Below are 17,019 nucleotides of genomic sequence, written 5' to 3' on the forward strand. Positions count from 1 at the left end.
GCAAGCACAGTGTGTTTGAGCACAGGCAGAAAAAAGGAAGTTATTGTGTGCCTGGGAAATAAGGACATATCCTGTGACAGTGGCTGTCCTGCCGTGTGAGGCTGTAACACCAGCCTGACCAGGCAGGCACTGGGAAGGCAAAGCCTTTCCTCAATACTGAACTGAATCCCAACTGCCAAAGGGCCAGGCTGGCACTGGGATGCATATAATGACATTTCCTCCCATGTATCCCTAGACTTCCAGGCACGCTCTTTCTCATACTTCTGTGCAAGCTCCTGGCTGTTCTCCCGGTGTCTCCAGGCATCACTGCGGGGGCTCCCAGACAGGAGGATGCTGTGCATCATCTGGCTGGCCTCGCAAACTGGGAATCCCTTCATCACCCCCTCCTGAACAGATCCTCATGCATTTGCCCAGAGGACTTCATAAAAATTAATTGAGTTGCCCAGCATTAGACACAGATCATAAAACTCCCATCTGATCTCGTGCCTGCTGCCGATTTTAACAGCTGATTGAAACAATGAGCTCTAGCTCACCGGGAATGTAACAATGCCCACTGAGAGAGCTGTAGCGCGGGTTGTAGGTGTCGATAAGGCTGTAAACGCACAATACAGATCCTCTGCCGGTACCACAGAGCCCTCTTTGCTACGGGAGTAAAACCCTTGGGCTGCAGTTTAAGCATAGCAAAAGTGATGGAGATTACCCTTCGAGTTACAAGTTTTGCTGAAAAGATCAGTGTCTCATGCTATTTATTTAAATAAATAAATATTTGTTTGTTTTTCTATTATCTTGCTCACTGTAAACTGAAAGAGAAATGAACTCGGAGCGAGGGAGAACTGGAGAGCAGCGAGGCAAGGAGCAGAAAAGCCATAACGCAAGCAAGTCCCGTATCTGCCTGATGCCATCGGAGGCATTATTACGCAGACGCTGACCCTAAACATTTCCCTCCCCTACCCCAAAAATAAGCCCAAAACCTATTCGATAACCTACTAACAACCACCTACGTGCTTCCAGGGCGCTAACCTGGAAAGAAAAAACAGCCGGGGAGCGGCGGGAGCACGGCACAGCCGTGTCGCCGTGCCGCGGTGCCGGCGCGCAGCCCGGCGTGTCCCCGCGGGAGCGGGCTGAGCGCGGGGCGCGGGCGGGCCCGCAGGGGGCGCTGCTGGGCGGCGGCGCCCGCTATAAAAGCCGGGTCCGCGCGCGGCCCGCGCCGTCCGCCCGGCCCGGCAGCGGCGGCAGCGGCGGCAGCGGCGGAGGCGGCGCCCGCAGCAGCGGCGGCACCACTACCGCTACTGAGGCAGGTGAGCACCGCGCATCCCGCGGGCTCCGCTCCCGCCTCCTGGGTGTGCGCCACTCCCTGCCCCGCGTCGCCCCGGGGCTGCTGTTGCTCCATGCTCACCGCCCCCGGGGCGCCGGGAACGGGACATGGGCAAAAGCTCCAGGAGATGGGGATGGCTCCTGCGCGGGAGGGGCGCGGCGGGGCTGGCGGATGCTCCCGTCCCCCTGGTGCGGGCAGGAGATGGGGGAGCAAGCGCAGCTTATCAGGGTGGATAATATTTGTGATGAAATCCCTTCAGACAAAAGTTCTGGGGATGTCAATAACCGGACTGGCTGGAGCGGGCTTCGCTGTCCGTGCGCGGATCGGAATTGCCTGCGGGGCGACAATGCCTAGGTAAACAGGGACCCGGGAGGGCTGGGGACCCCGGGACACGGCCGAGCTTTCGGCACGGGCCAGCGGAGGGCTCAGGGCAGGTGCCGAGCTTGCCGGCAACCCACGGGCGCACGGGGCTGAAATGCTGCTCTTACTCTCAGCCCCGTACATGGCATGTAATAGCATCCCATTATTTTTCCGAAAAATGATGGAAGGTAAAGCAGCTGCTGTGAATGAAAAGCAGCGTTTTTCTAAGAAGGGAAAGCTAAAAGTGTGGAAGCTAGGGCAGCGAATCCAGGTCTTCCTACTCAAGTGAAATGCCTTTGCGTGAAGAGCTGTTCATCTAGATCGGTCGTTTCCAACTCAGTTTAAATGAGTACGGGTACCTTTTTCCTCTTTGCTTTACCTCCCTCTCTGTCTTTGCCCCTTCTTCTTTCACCCCGGTCCCCATGGCTGCCTCCCGAAGGTAACAGTGCAGAGGGGCTGGTGTGCCTTGGCACCAGCCGGTACCGGCTCCCTACAGGTGCCTCTGCTAGGGAGCCAATGATCCCCGATTGCGCTAAACATGAAAAGAGTAAGCCAGCGGGAGCCTTGACATTTATCATTGCATTTAAACGGCAAAGGTAAAAAAAAAACCTTAAAAAACAAACATCTCACTGCGGGTCAAGCGTTAGAAATATTTGCTTATACTAAGGCATCTAAGGTAGCAAAATCATTTGCCTGTCAAGTGTTTGCATGCAGGTTAACTTTGCAACGGATGACTGCATTAAGGAGGCACTTGGCAGCCGATGAGCTGGCTGTAATGTGATGCATAAATGCTTTGTTTTGGTTTGTGTGTGATTTCATAGAGGGATTGTTTTATCCTCCTTACATCCAGTGCAGCGTTTGTGGGTTTTATCATTTCTCATCCCCAAATTCAAGCAGGGTTGTGGGCTTTTCTGTATCCCATGCTACATAAACCTTTCACTGTGTCTGCCTGTTTGCAATGCAATTAAATATACCCAGCTACTTGTCTCCTGTTTATGCAATCTGTGGTGGAGAGCAGCGCAGCCTGTGCTGCCGGAGAGCGGTAGGAGAGAGCTATGCATGTGCAAATGAGGGTTAACTTCTCATTCCACGGTGCTTAGCCTCACCTTCATTTCTGGAGACTCAGCTCTATTTTAAGGTACAGGAGGGGGATTCTGTAAGTAATGCCTTCAGTGCTGCACTGTGAGTTTGGAAATTGCTACCTGGGAATGGGTGGGGTGTGGAGAGGGGAGAAGTGATGGAATGGTTCACAGACACTGAGGAAAATTCTTGCAAGGCTGCGTCCATGTGGTTTATTTGCAGTAGCTTTTGATATGGTACCATGTTTCTCTATATATTTGTCTCTTTAAGGACAGAGGTGGATATTTGGCTACTGATCTAACAATTGGCAAGTGTTGTAGGGTTGGGTCAGATAAGTAGTTTTAAATTTCTTTACAGCAAAGCTTTTTCTATGGTAAATTTTTCTAGGGTGTTATCTTTTATTTTAGTGATAGCAGTTGTAACCAGCAGGAAAGAAGCTTTAAAACTCCTGGTCTTAATTTCTGGAGTTTGTATTTCCATGCAAAATACACTTATGTTATGGTAAGCAATGCTAGCTATTTAGGAATGTAGGAGAGGAGAGCTAACAGCAGAAGTGGAACTTCCACAGCTGTAAAGCACATCAGAGCCTGTGCAGGGAACCTGGTAACCAGTGAGAATTAGTCCTCTCTCCTAAGTTAGGAAAACCAAGATTTTCAGCTTTCAGTGTGTGTTCTCTGTTTCTTAAGTTCAGTCAGGAAGTACCAGAAATCGGTGCAGGACAGAGTTACAGCCAACTCCACTTAAATGTGTGCTCTCTGGAAAGTCATACAACAGCAGATGAAGTAAAGCACAGTACAGCAGAGACTCATACACAGTGGTTGGTTTAATATTTGATTGAAGGTTCTGCAGGAGAAAAGATCTAGGTGTAATAATGGACATATGGGTGAAGGTATTTGCTGAAATGCCAGCAGCAAGCAGTGCAAGAGGATCTCTACTCCTCCTCCCCTGTCTGGATGCTGAGGCTTGCTAAACAGACTATTGAGACACAGCTGATTTAGCAAATGCTTTCCCTCGACAAGTACTGCATTTTATCTGAAGTTATTTATAATTATACTGACGTTGTTTAAATGCAACTATTACCAAACCTGCTGCAGTCAGTTTTGTTAAAGTCATAAGCAGCTGAAATTGAAAAGAAAGTAGCAAAGGAGAGCTAAGCTTCAGGGTATGGTGGTTTGTTCTGTATCTGAACCTTTTACCTGTAAACTCAAACCTGTTGAAACAGTTTTTCTTTAGGAAAAGAATTCAGATGGATTTTGGTATAACTTACTCGGGCACTATCCTAATATAACTATCATCCTTGTGAGCCTGGGAATGCTGTCACTTTCTGTTGCTGGGTGTACATTTGATGCTGCACTCTCTGTAAATCTGATTTGGCTGTTGTTCTGCCTACTGCTGTTATATGGTATCATCTTGCTATTCTGGGTTTCCAGTGGGGAACTGGAAAGAGGATAAGATCCAATGCTTCATCTAAGGTGACCAGAAAGATCTCCAGAGTACAACTAAATACTGGAACCACCTGACTGGCCTCTGTCAATGATTTCATAAGAAATACCTTCTTAGTAAGGGTCAGTAGGGTGCAAAGCAAGTGGAGAAATGGTTAGCTGCTGTAATTTGCTGTAACTTGACAACGAAGTGATTTATACCAATGAAAGCCCTGCCCCGTGTTACTCTGTTATGATAGAGAACCAGGTCATTATTTTGCAGCTAAATGACATATATGTAAAATATTGAAAGCTTTTGAAAAATAGTCCAACTGTTAACCCAGCACTGCCAAGCCTACCACATCTCCAAGTACCACATCCACGTATCTTTTAAATACCTCCACCTATGGTGACTCCACTTTCCTAGACAGTCTGTTCCAGTGCTTGACAACTCTTTCAGTGAAGAAATTTTTTCTAATATCCAACCTAAACCTTCCTTGTCACAAACTGAGACAATTTCCTCTTGTTCTGTTGCTTATTACCTGTGAAGAGAGGCCCACCCTGATCTCATTACAACTTTTTTTTTCCTGGCAGTTGTAGAAAGCAGTAAGGTCCCCCAAGACTTTTTTTTTCTGTGCTAAACAATCCCAGCTCCCTCAGCTCTCCTCATAAGACTTGTGTGCTAGACCTTGCTTTTTAAAAGACTTTATTTAGGCAGTTGCCTTAGTAATTTTTTAAAGGATTGGCATTTCTTTTTAAATTAAGAAGGTACAAAGCTGACAGTCAGGCAAACAGTTCCTAAACTCCTGAGATAGTGAATCTTCACATTTTAGGGCAGGAACTGTTTTCTGCTCAAGGAAAAGTTAATGTCACTTTTGTGATGTAGTGTGGCATAGCATATAGTGCACCAATGGTGCATTGGCTGGAAAGTGAGGAAATCCAAGTTTTGTTCCTCTATAAATATGGTAATTCAGTTTAAGACCATGCCTTAACTTCTTCCCCAAAAACTTGGAGGAGTGTGCTGGCTGACTCTTGCACAGTGTTTGGGGACTGTGAATGGTGAAGTCTGTTTTGTTCCAGCAGAGGTCTCAACATCAAACATCTCTGAAAATGGCTTAATCCTCAGAAGCATCTGGTGTAGCAGCAGTTACCAGGCTTTTGCTGTTAGTGACATAACTTGCAGATCAGTGATTTTATGCAATCCACAAAACCAGCAAAAGCATCAAAATTTTCTTGGGTTCCCATCCTGGCCTGCAGCTGTGACTCTCAATTCAGATGTTGGTGTAATACAGGTTGCTGCTCCTTATAAGAGCCTGAGGGCTATAAACTGCTTTGAAACAGCTGCTGCATGGGATGCAAAGCTGGAAGAAAGGTATAACTTGTTCTTCTTTGCACAGCTGTGAGTCTCACTTCTTGGGCACAATCACCAAGCACTTACAGGAGAATTGCTTCCCTTTGAAATCATAGCTAAAAAGTAAACAAGCCTTTAAGATACTGAGCAAATTAGCTTCTCTATTAAATTTTACTTTTTGAATTTTAACTATTTGATTGCTTATTCTAAATGAGTTGGCTTCCATGTTTATTATCCCCATGGGGTGCTCTATGTTATGGCAAAACAGTAGGGCTGTCAAAGAGCCAGTCTGGCAGGCAAGGGTAGCTCAAATAGAGATGCTCTGATAGTGCTTTTGCCCTCTGGCCTATTTTCTCTGCCAAGTTTCACAGGGGGAACATGGAACAACAACCTTTCGAGCCACCTGTGATTTCAGTAGGAGGCAGGTCTCACAATAATTCTCAAATTTATCCTGCCAGAAAAATTCAGAGGGGCTACTACCCAGGTAATGTGTTTCTGTGCTCCAGAGTATGTTAGTGTTACTGGACAAGAATTAGATTGTGATGGGAGGAAAAAAAAAAAAAAAAAGCTTTATATTAAGTGTTTCTGGCCTTGATGAATCTTGCTCATGCCAGAATGCTGGGAGGAATCATAATGTGCTATGCACAGCAGGATGCTGGGCACAGATAAGAAATTTAAAAGCAAATTACACTTGACCGTGTAAGACCTCAGCAGACTCATGCTCTAAGGATGAATTTGTTCCTTCTGGTCTATCAGACCATGGGGATTTTAGGTCCTTCTCTTGCGGCTGCTGCCAAGTTGTTTTGCTCTTGGTGTGATACAATGATGAGTCTTTAAAAAGGAAGGAACAGTAACAAAACCTCTGGTAACAGTTCACATGAGTTTTGGTGGACTCAAACAGCTGCATGAACAAGACCAGAAATGTCAGACCAGATACAATTGCTTAGGACAGGTTTGCTGTATCACCATCACAATCTGAATTGGTTGTTTGGGGTTTAATGCTAAAAGGATCACAACAAGTATTCAGTATGAGCACTGAAACTGAACTGTTTCTTCAATGTGCTAGAAGCTTGAGAGGCTAGGAGAATAGATAGGAAATGAGCTCTACATCATAAGAGTGCTTTTCTCCTTTTCAGATCTCAAACTAAGAAAACATTGGAAAAAAAAAAAAAGCTGGAAATTAGTAAGTTTCTAAAACAAAACCACTGGCTGAAGTGCTAATCTTAATATGACAGCAGCTTGATCAAATGATCAGCCAGGACTCCCTGAAACATCTGCATCTATCCATCCTTGATACTGCTGGAGCATGCCCCAAGTATGAGTCAAGTGATTTACAGAAACAATGGAATTTGTTGCATTGATGTGCATGTTTTTAAAGTAATATGTGTATGCATAGATGTGTCATGCAAAATTGTGTGCATTACCATCAAAACTGTTACAATAATAATCTAAGACAAACCCTTGAGACTTTAGCAAATGAGCTTGCATTTTTCATTGATGAAAGCCCAAGCGTCAGGGTGGCTCACAGCCACCATCCAAGCCAAGCAGCGAAGTTCAGAGCCAGGTCCACAGCCTTTATTCATATGAGTAATCCTTAAATGTCAGTGGAGCCAGCAAGATACTGATGCTGAAACAATGAAAGCATCGGGCTTGGTTCAGAAGGTGAAATGCACCTGGTGGGGAGGGGGATGAAGTTTGCTTTCTTTTACTTTTCTGTATCTAGAGTGAATTGAGAGCTGAGTCATTGTCCCTATAGGCTACAGCATTTTTAAGGTTAAACTTGAATTTAGAGTGGAAAACATAACACTGAGTCTGACAGAATCCCACTGTTCATTTTCAGCTGCTCAGCACTTTTAAAAAATCAAATCACAGAAAAGCTGCCCTGTTTGATTGTTCCTATTACATAATGGCAACATCTTTGGGATTTGAGAGAAGCCATGAGCAACATGTCCCTTACATAACAAATCTAAGTTGCTTTAATCCCTGCTGTGCCACTGCTGACCCTGGGCAGCCAGGAATAGCCTGGGAGTTGTGCTGAGCTCCCCAGGCTCTCCTCTGGGGCTGCAGGATAGCCATGGAGCAGAGGTCCTTTGCTCTGAGGGGTTTTCTGCCAATCATGCTTGCTGGATTTACAGTCTGTCTTCTAAAAGATTGCAAATAGTGGTTGAAGCAGGAGCCCTGCCCTTAAGAAGTTCTGCCTTGCTCCTCATGAGTAGACCTAATCCTTTGCCACTTCCATTTTTTTTTTCCTGAAACATCAGCATGTATCTCCATTTCCAGCTGAAAACTGGTCATCTTATGGTTTTGGTACCTCTGTTCCTCTGCTAGTTTAAAGAAACCAAAAAACCCCTTAAGTCTAGGTCAGACTTTTGGAGCAGGTCCTTGTGAGGCTTTTTCCTGTCTCTGGGGTGGTGCCAAGTGTTGATGCCTTGAGGGATGTGCTGGGCTTGCCAGGGTGGGTGCTGGGGGGGAAGAGCTGCAGCCAGGTATAATTCTGAAGTCAGGGGACACCTGTGACCCCCCCCTAACTTTGGTGGGGGGTAGGGGCCTTGTTCCTGCTCTGTGATTTCTTGGGGTGGGTGTGGAGGCGATGGATGGCTCATGGAGCAGAAAGAAGGCTACTGGGAAAAGTTTGGGGCTTGGTGTCTATGCAGAAGGTCTGACCTTCCGTCATAAATTGTCATTAATTAAATGTTCTTATTTAAAATGGGTGAAGCAGTGTGGAAGGGCAGCTCAGCCCTGCCCAAGGAGTGTGTGTGTATTGCTGGGGCAGATCCTCCCTCACCATCTCCATGGGAGAGCTCTGCACTGCCCTGATCACCTGGGCTGCCTCCGGTGTAATTGGGAGCATTTGAAGAATGATGATGTGAAAGAAGCAACATTGTGGGGAAGGATTGTGCACAAAGAGACCTATCTAATTAAAACTGCAGGGGAATGGAGATGGTGGCTAATGAGGCTGAACACACAACTTAATTTAACTGAGTTATTTGAAAAGAAGCAACCTGCATTGTTGGGGAGCGAAAGATGGGGGGGGGGGAAAGGTAAAAAATAGCAGGAATTCCATATTAAAATACAGATTTCATAGCCATTAGTACATGCTTGGCAGAGAGTTATTTTGGATTTGGTATTTTACCACAGTCATTTGAAATGTATCACAGGTGGTTACCATCAGTTGCATGTGAACAAAACCTTTTGAAATATTGTTTGATTAAATCTCTTTCCTAAAATGCCATTTATACCTTACATCTTCTAATATTTTCCAAGATTTTAGTCTAACTTTTCTCTATTTGGTCATTACATTACCACAAGGAAAAAAAGACTCTCATTATCTCCCTCCCTTGCCTTTACTTCTCCATTCTTTCTCTCTCTCTTCCCTTTTCTCTATTATACTGTCAGGTCTCACCTAAACTCCACCTGCTCTGCTGGTCCCACAGTAAGATCCCTCATCTTGGTCTTCCATGCACTTACATGTCTTAATTCTTCACTTTAAAATCTCCTGTCTGTTTCCCATCATATTATAAATAAATGCATATCACTGACATAATATAAAAATAATTCCCATCTATTTTTTCCCTCTAAAATCCCAACCCAAAACCTTTTTAACTTTTTTTTTTTTTAATCTTTTTAATCTGGATAGTGCTACTTGAGAGAGCCTGTTCTTGTTTCATCTGTGAATCTTGGCAGTTTGACTTTGGCCTTTTTTCTTACCATGGGTAAAAGCACATCTCATGACTGCTTGTCAAATCTCAGGACTGGCTTTCTTTCCTTCTCTGCCTTGACCTGTTGTCTTTTGACATAACTCACATTCTCTGATTCCAGTGTTTAGTTTTTGTGATTGCAATCTTTTCCTGAGTTCTGTGAGAAGCTCCTTCTGTATGCTTTCCTGATGATCTTCCTCACCCTTTCTTGTTTTTCTTCTTTCCCTCCGTGCTTTTTCTGGATGATCTCATCACAAGCAAATGCAGCTAAATCTCCCTGAGCAACACCACATCATCCATGTCACATCAAAACGTGGCAAGGGGGCAAGGTGTCAAGTAGCACAGAGTGTCTTTAAAACAATGATCTCTGTAAATATATGAAAACCTGACTGAGTGGAATCTGTGCTTCCCCTTCAGTTTCTGTACCTAAATTTGACTTGAGTGTTGACTTACTGTAAAGATATTCCAGAGGAAGAGGAACAGAAAATGTGGAGTTTGTTTCACAAAGGTTTTGTAGCCTCTTCCCCTTTTAAGAGTAGGTGCATTGCTTCACTTCACTCAGTGCAAAGGCAGATCAGCTTATCTGTGGGCTAATGCCAGGAAACTTGGACAGGATCCTAATCAGAAGAGCAGGATGTTTAATCTTGAGCACTGTGTTTACAGAAGATTTGATGGTGTATGTCCTTGTTACCTACTCTGGTTCTAATGAGTCTTTTGTTTTGGTTTTTCTTTCCTTTTTTTTTAAAGTTTCCACCCTGGGACTGTCTTCTAAGGCAAATTATCACCAATGGAAGAAAAACTTGTTTTTTCAGCATTTTGGGTAAGCCTGTCTTCTGTATTATTAATGTCTGATTTCATCTTTTAAATATATTTGCCACCAAAGAACTCTTTCAAGAAATCTTTTTTTTTTTTTTTTTGAATAGTGCAGTTTTATCCAATGAAAATTCCATTCAATGATTATGAAAGCACTAGAGATAAAGGTAATTTCAAAGCAGACCATGATGCTTTTTTACTGTGATAGCCCTTTGCTTTCCTAATGTTTTTGCTTTGCTTGTTAGGCATAGCATACACTGAAAATAAGACTATCTAAACCAATGTACTATATATATCTAAAGTAAATCCTGCTACTTTTTGAGGCATTATAACAATGTTTGAAGATAGTCTTTCATGCTTGGGAAGGCAAAACTTTGTCAGTGGGGAGATGACTGTGACATAGATCCTGAAAAACTGTGCTGTAGTGGCACAAGGCTGTGTTCATGGTGAGCAGTAGCAATAGCAATGCCTGCTGAAGGCTCTGTGTATGCATTTCCCGTGGCCAGGCATGATCCTGCCCCTCAAGTGATAAAAAAGTTTGGCTGGACAAGTTCAGACATCAACATGGTGTAAGTTGATGGAAAGTTGCTCTTTCCACTGGGGAGACCCAAAGTCAAAAGCAGTTACTCTGGTGGCAGTCACACTCAGTCACAAATACTGTGATTATTTATGGCTGGGAAATAAGTGATTGAACTGGAGTGTCACTGTCTTCTGGGTGGCACATACATCCTGCAGCAGTCAGGGGCTAAACACCAAAGAGGAGCAATCTTGTGTTTATGGGCTCACAGGTGGCTTGTGATGCTCTAGCCCTGTGTGTTGTCCCACATGAAAGAAGGGAATGCCCAGTGCAGGGCACATCATCTCTTCGAGGACAACATTGCAGGACACTGAGTGATGCAAAGATTCTACAGAAATATTTTTAAATGCATTTCCATTGTTACAAACGACCTTGGTTTAAAAGTGATTGGAACTGTGCCTACCGATCATTGGGGCTGTAAGTCTTGAAGCAATTTTGGTGCCTGCTGCAAAACTGGAAGTATAAAGTCTTCTGGCCCATTCCAGAGTTGTTTACAGGAATGGCATTTTCAAAACCCTGTGTTTTGTTTCAAACAGACAGAATCAAATAATGCTTGGCAGGGATAACGAGACTTTCATCTCCTGTACGGATCTCAGCGCACGGCTTAGGAAGATGATGGGTATATAAGAGCACAACCCTAATTGCATGAAATTAGTGTTAGTCACAGCTGTGCCTGCTGGGAGGCTTTCTGGAATGCCATGGAAATACTGTTCTGGTAGTGTCACTGTTAATAACACTTCCTAGGAACAGGTTGAAGTGATCTATGTGGGGAGGTGTGAATCAAGAGTCTGAAACTGCCCCTCCCTATTTGTGCAAAAGGATAGATTTTTGCTGCTTTCTGCCAAAAAAATCAGAAATTCAGGGAAGTGACTTGATAATATTTTAATAGTCATCCAGCAATTGAACACTGAATTACAGCTGAAAAACCATAGAAATACTCAAGACACTTTACCCTGTATCAGATGGATTAAGCGTCATTCACTTATTGCATTAAATTCCTGAGGGATTAATAATGTTTGGGTCATTGTTTCCCAGGCTTATAAATTTAAAGACCGAAGAGGACCACATGAATATCTATTCTTCTTGCCTGCTCTGTGGAGGTCAGAGGAATTCATAGTATTTCAGTAGTAGTACTTTGATTTTTATTTAGCATATCTTCTGAAAGAGACCAGGCCTTCATTTAAAGGGTGCCAGTAGTACTCAGTCTACCATGTCACCATTACATTTTATTCAGTAAATAATGAACCTTGCCTTCCAAGACAGTCTGTATCTCTTGAGTTTCTGAGTGTTGTACTTCACTTTTTTCCCCTGCTGGATTCTATTATCAGGATGTTGATTCTCCTTGTAGTGATCCATTTAGCTAGTCACTTTTGAAATTCACTTGCTACGAGCAGTGTTCATTTAGTATGGTGAATCTTTTAATTCAGGATTTTATGTATAGCATGACTTTAAATCACTGCCTAGTGTGAAATTAGGGCTAGAGATACATCCTGTCAGCACATACCATTATCAAATGATGATGTCACTGCATGCAAATGATCAGATTTACATGACCAGGCCTGTTTTCCATACAGCTGTGTTGATTGGTGTTAATTATGTGACTGTCTTTCAATGCCTTATTGATTGTGTCCCATGCTAATCTTTCCCCGCTGTTGCTTACTACTGATGTCAGCCTAACTGCTTGAGAGGTGCTTTGCTTATCCCACTTAACCCTTGTAAATGCTGCTTTGATAGCAACTCTTTCCAGTCACCAGGAACCTTTAGTGCACCTATGGCTTTTAAAAGAGTCATTGAATTAAAAGTTATTGATTCACCTGCCCTCTGCTCTTGAATGCAGGGTTTGAACTGAGGGGCTATTTAAAGCTCTCTCAAGTCATAGTGATCTTCATCACTGTAACAAGTGAATAAGGCATCTTGCATCTTTCTGAATGCAGAGAAGTAGTTGTCAAATCTGTATTTTTCTCAATTTTTTGGTAATTTTTGTCTGCAATGACCAACTATTGAAGTCATTGCTTGGCATTCTCTTATTCCTGTTCACTTAGGGAGGAGCTCCTATTGCCATAAACCTCACCATAGTTTTTTACTGCTTTTTTTGCTTCCATTGTTTGCTTGCATTTCTGCAATGTTAATTTGTATTCATTGCTAACAGTGTCTTTCCCCCATCTGTTATGTACTATGCATTTGTTTTACAGATTTCTCTGCTGCTGCTTTCACTTTCTGTAGCCAGGACTCTTCAACCATAAAAGCTTCCTTTCATGTCTGCAGCACAGTGACTTTCCTTTTTATTTTTGGCGTGTATTAAAGCATCCCTTAGCAGGTCCTTTTATATTTTTGTAATTTTGAGAAATGGTCTTGCTAAAATATCCAAACAAATAAATTAGATATTGGTTAAGATTGCACATTGTTTTCCATTTGCAAAAGAAATGAGAGCATTGCCCTTTGCCTGTATTGAATCATAATTTTCTGGTTATATGGTTTACCTGTATCCAGTAGGAGTCCAACATAACATCAGCTGGAGCTGGTTTCACTGCTTGCTTGTATTAAGCCATGACTGAAGTTTGCAGACTTTCCCAAGGCCACACTTTTAAAGGGGTCCTTCCAGAACAGATTCTATGCTGGAATAAAATTCAATGTGACAATATTTTTCATACCTTTGAGGATACATGCTTGAAAAATACCTCACTTGATGGATTTCTAGCAGACCTCAGCCCCTCTCTCAGCTTGTCATTTGTCAATACTCCAGATTCTGTTTTCCTTGTTGGACATGTGGTATCCATGGCTTTATCTTCCCACCCTTTTCCTCATAAGTACAGTACCTTTTAGTGTTTTGAGTTTTTTTTTGAAGTTGTGTGTTTGTCTGTTACCTTCTTAACCTTTAAAAGAATTGAGCTTCCTTTTTGAAAAAGGCAATTCTAATATTTACTGAAATGAAGCCCAGCCATTGCCATTGCCATTGTAGGCAAGCTTTCAGGGGAATGAACTGTTTGCCCTTTTAAAAGAGAAGCTGTTCAAATACCACAGTATGGTGAAAGAATTGCTTTCTATTTCTAGCTCTGCAATACACCAATCACAAGTATTTTGGCCATTTGCTTTGACATGGGGAGGCTCTTGTTTGCTGGTCAGACCTCTTCAGTTGGCAGCTCCCAGCCCATGTGGCCTTTTGCAAGCCAGTGGTCGCTGCTCGGCTGCTGTGCAGACAAGGCAAACTTCCTGAGCTGGAGTTGGTGCTGGGGCTGGCTTTGGGGCTGGCTTTAGAAAGCAGCTGAGGTCAAAAGCTGATAAACCTCCTCTTTTCTCATTCCTTGGGAAGGTCTTGAAAGACCTTCCCAAAGGAATGGGAAATGGCTGTTACTGTGATAACCACGTAAATGGTTTGGTGAAAACAGTGTGCTCCTAGAAATTAAGTTCTCACCAGCAAGTGGCTGGTCAAGGTGTGATCTTGCTCTGCTGCCAGAAATGACTCTCACATACAGACTTGGGGAGGGTCTGTAAGGAGCTGTACAGGCAGAGGATGGTTCACGTAAGGTGATCAAATGCAAATGCCTGAGAAAAGCACAGTATAATACTGAAATGTGTCATCACAGAGGTATTTTGACAACTGAGTGCCATGAGTGGAGATTCTGTAGAATGACTCACTGTGTGTATTCAGGTGGGTTATGAAAGCCTTACTCAGCACTGGTGAGGCAGCACCTCAAATCCTGTGCTCAGTTCTGGGCCCCTCACTGCAAGAAGGGCACTGAGGTGCTGGAGTGTGTCCAGAGAAGGGAAGTGGAGCTGGGGAAGGCTCTGGAGCACAAGTCCCATGAGGAGCAGCTAAGAAGTCTGGAGTTTCTTAGCCTGGAGAAAAGGAGGCTCTGGGGAAACCTTGTTGTTCTCTACAACTGCCCAAAAGGAGGGTGTAGCCAGGTGCAAGTTCTCCCAGGTCACAAGCAGCAGGACAAGAGAAAGGCCATCAAATCACATGAAGGGAGGTTTAGATGGGGTATTAGGACAAGCTGCTTCCCAGAAAGAGCTGTCAGGCACTGGAACAGACTGCCCAAGGAAGTGGTTGAGTCACCATCCCTGGAGGTGTTTAAAAGATGTGCAGGTGTGGCACTTGGGGACGTGGTTTGGTGGTGGACTTGGGAGAGCTGGGTTAATGTTTGGACTTGAGGATATTAAGGGTGTTTTCCAACCTAAACGAATCTATGATTCTACATCTCAAGTTTCTAGTTTCCCATCTATAACCACACTCTTACTGACTTGTTTCTAAGGAGCAGCATCCCAGTGGGAAGCAAGTCCACAGAACAGGAATTATCTTGTAGATGTTTTGGGACAAGAACACTGTTTTCATTCAGCATTGTGTGGCTTAGTAGGAGGATGCCTACTCCAAAAACCCTTCAGTGTGAAGAATTAGTCAAATAAAGTATATAAACAAAGGTTAAGAAATTATCTGTCTGCAATGACAGAATAGCAAAAACTTCATAAGCTCCTGGTTTAGCTTGCTTAAAGTTACTTGCAAAGAATCTTCTGATATGTTAATTATATTATTCATATTGTTTTTCTGAATTTCAAAACAAACTGTGACCTGGATTTCAAAGTAAAAGTGCATCAAAGCATGCTGTGCTTATTTTTCATGATTAATCATGTATAAGCCAATTTTACGGCAAAACAGATAAATGAGGTGTCAGAATATTTGTTTGTAAATACTTTGCTTCAAGATGTTAGTGCAATTTGGTTCTTAGTTTCAACAAAATCCAGTCTATCAGTGTAGGATGAAAGAACAACATGTTAACAAATACTGCAGTTAAACTCTAAAGGGATATACCATACCTGGAACATACATTTGCTTTAGTTATTGTAGTGTGTGTGCTAAAACAGACAAAAAAGGCACAGTGAAGCATCTGACTAATAACAAATGCCCATGAACATCATAATGGGTAATTTTGCATAGTGAAGTTTAACAGCTGATGAAATGTGCTTTGATTTTAATAGGATTGACTGAATTCTACTGAGAAGTGTCATGGAAAGTGTTATTTTATAGCTCACTACAATTGTCTCTCTACCCCTGTCTAACAAGTCCTGGCATTTAGTGTGTTACATACACAGTATGTTAAGTGTCACCATTACTCTTCATTCGAGCTAGTGCTAGTTTGAATCTTATGGCTCTTCCTCCTAAAGCTGCCAAGTGGTAGAGGACACAGCTCCAATGAGAGAACAATTTAAACTTTCTCAGTGAACCAGTTTTGAGAAGAGTTTTGCTCAAATGCAGAGTTTCACACTGAGGCAGCGTGATTAAAAGCCTATGGGGGAATCAAGCATGGGAATGGTTTTAAAGAAGATCAAGGGACTGAATGCAATTTTTTCTTCAAATGATGTAATTAAAGAAATAGCATCCTCATTAGCATAACACACTAAATGATAAAAAGAATTGGACAGATGCCTAATCTTGAAATGCTTCTTAATTTACAAGTATACATTTTAAAAAGAAAGCAATTGAGGTCTGTTCTTTCTAGCTGCCTGCCTGAATCATTAGAACTGCTGCTTATATAACTTACTGTCTCAAAGAGGGACAAAATACACAAAAATTAATCATGTATTCCAGGATACCATCCATATAATGTCAGTTGCATAGGTTTATAGACGCTAGAACATCCACAATGCTTGAGGTCATCTGAAATTGGATGCCTACCAGACAAAAGCACCCATTTGAGAAGATGCTCTCCACTGGGCCTGTATGCAGCCCCAAAGCAGTGCAAAGGCAGCTAGCATAAAAATGAAACACTTTTTTTATTGTTGATTTTGACATTATCTCAAAGGTGATTGATCTGAGTTGATGTTGAATCACTTGTTGAGTCACAGAGCAATGTATTTGAGATGCCCATCAGGTTTAATTTTAAAGGAGAATTTTTCTGAAATCTTGCAACAATGACTTTGTGGTTTTAATGAAATTGTGAATCGAAGGTGGCATTTATGTTGATGCCTCCATGACTTGCCTATATTCTGTTCTTGTCCTATATAAGCTGCAATGCTGCAGTTTCCTTTTCTCTTCAAGTTTCATCCTACTTCTGTTCCTTTACCATCACATCTATAGGCTCCCAAAGGCTTTTGAAATGAAACAAAAATCTTGTGAAGCTCAGAATAATGTTGCCACCTGTGAATGAGGGGAGGTTCCTTAGACTGTGTCCAGAGTGCTGAACAAGAGGCAGGTATGTGGCAGGAAGGGATTTACTTGCCCTACTCTATGTGGAGAGTTGTTCTGCACCACCCAGCACTCAGCTCAGGGTCTCCTCAGGGACCCACAGTGCCCTGTGCAACACAGCTATTTCTCCATATGTGGTTTTTTCCCAGTAAAAATTTGTGAAATATGGTGTTCACCAGAGTATTTGGGCACACAGGATCAGTGGCACTGGCTTTTGAATTAT

General features: G+C 43.0%; 1 protein-coding gene across 2 annotated transcripts in view; it reads left to right on the top strand.

Annotated features, from left to right (window-relative positions):
• Positions 1 to 1,230: 1,230 nt before the first annotated feature.
• MTUS2 (microtubule associated scaffold protein 2) overlaps positions 1,231 to 17,019 on the top strand; it is a 265,802-nt gene continuing 250,013 nt past the window's right edge. For both annotated transcript variants that reach the window (XM_059838810.1, XM_059838809.1), the window contains exons 1-2: positions 1,231 to 1,298; positions 9,973 to 10,045. The gene's annotated coding sequence lies outside the window, so the exon portion shown is untranslated. The remainder of the gene's footprint in view (positions 1,299 to 9,972; positions 10,046 to 17,019) is intronic.

This window comes from Haemorhous mexicanus, chromosome 2 (genome assembly GCF_027477595.1).
Source record: "Haemorhous mexicanus isolate bHaeMex1 chromosome 2, bHaeMex1.pri, whole genome shotgun sequence".
Lineage (NCBI taxonomy): Eukaryota > Metazoa > Chordata > Aves > Passeriformes > Fringillidae > Haemorhous > Haemorhous mexicanus.